This window comes from Orbicella faveolata, unplaced genomic scaffold (assembly GCF_042242905.1).
Source record: "Orbicella faveolata isolate gen_17 unplaced genomic scaffold, um_ofav_v1 contig_4, whole genome shotgun sequence".
Classification (NCBI taxonomy): domain Eukaryota; kingdom Metazoa; phylum Cnidaria; class Anthozoa; order Scleractinia; family Merulinidae; genus Orbicella; species Orbicella faveolata.
Window position 1 is genome coordinate 6,981,543 of NW_028301569.1, and position 1,645 is coordinate 6,983,187.

The window sequence follows — 1,645 nt, forward strand, 5'->3', positions numbered from 1 at the left end:
ATGTCTGCCGGGTCGCACTAGAGCCAATTAGAGCCAACTTTGTTTGTATAAGTAATTAATCATAACAATAACAATTTCCTCAGATGTGATTGGTGCATAAACTGCTGTATTTTGCATTAATTAATCTGCTAAGTTGTAATCGGACAGTGTAATCGGACAGTTGGCTGTAATCGGACACCTGTAATCGGACAGTTAAATAAACCAAACATTTTAAGTCCTGTCATCCACATACACCAATCACCCCATTGATTACAATCACTATAGCAACAAAAACTTACCCTTCACGGCTGGGGCTTTTCCAAAATGGCGGAATTTGTAACTTTAGATAATGTCTCACTGGAGATATTTTCCCCAATGTGAATTTTGAGATATTTTCACATTTTCTACAGTAAAGTGACGAAAGTTTATCATCAGAATTGCCACCTTCCACAGATGATATACAAGAAACACAGCCCACGGTGACCACGGCATCGTTAATGCCCTTGCAAATTCCACGAACGGAAACACTGCAAGTTGAGTTATCTGATAAACTACAACTGCGGCAACGTTCAGTTCCAGATGAAAATGTTCTCTTGCCAACACCACTTGGACTTGAAGAGTCCCGTTTTCCAGTTTTGTCGAACGAAGAAATAACGGAGATGAACGAGTCGGCTGCAAGCAAAAACACAAAGCGAACCACGCAGACATGGCTGACAGTATGGATGAAATGGTGTAAAGCGCGAAATATTGACGACGAGATTGAAAGTTTCACCCCACAAGCTCTGGACGAGATTTTGACAAAATTTTACGCTGAAGTGAGGAAAAGAGACGGCTCCGAATACGAACCGGACTCGCTTCGGGTGATGCAAGCATCCATCGAAAGGCATCTTCGCCAAAAGAATTATCCAGATAGTATCATCAGCGGACGGCAGTTCAAAAAGTCTCAAGAGACTCTAAATTCAAAGCAAAATTGCTCCGGTATCAAGGCAAGGGAAAACGACCCAACAGAGCTCAGCCTTACAGTCGAGTGGACGAAGAAATTTTCTGGACCGAAGGTAAATTAGGAAATCACAATGGTGTTGCCCTCACAAACGCCATCTTCAAAAATCTGTCGGAACACATGGGGTTCAGAGGCCGTCAAGACCACTACAATGCGTACGTGGAAGACTTCACCATTTTGCTAATGGCAGATGGAGACAAAGTGGTTCAGTTCGAAGAAAATCCAACCAAAACCAGGCAAGGCGGCTTGCGAAATAAAACCCGAAGTTCTCCCCAACAAATGTGGTGTACAGACGGCGGTGAAAGGGACCCCGTAAGACTCTTTGAAGAATGGTTAAAACATCGACCCGAAGCCATGGAGAATTCTGGACCTCTGTATTTGGCGATAATACCAAGACCCACCACCATTGTTTGGTAGATGGGGTCTAAAAGTACTCACGAGTGACCACGATTGACCACGAGTGTATTCAGTCACATGACGCGTTTAGACCAGTCGCGAGCAAAAATGTTTCATGGATTATACTGACTGATATTTAATTTTTTTTTTTTTCTCTCGTTTTCTTTTTGTTTTTGTCATACGTTTTATACATGAGCCCCTGGCTCGGATACCGAGGGCAACCTTTTCCCATGCAGGGCATTAATAAACTGATTGATTCACTGATTGACT

General features: G+C 42.9%; 1 pseudogene; it reads left to right on the top strand.

The window, feature by feature from the left end:
• The first annotated feature begins 476 nt into the window (after positions 1–476).
• On the top strand, positions 477–1,396 carry LOC149101278 (uncharacterized protein KIAA1958-like; annotated as a pseudogene).
• The last annotated feature ends 249 nt before the right edge of the window (positions 1,397–1,645 follow it).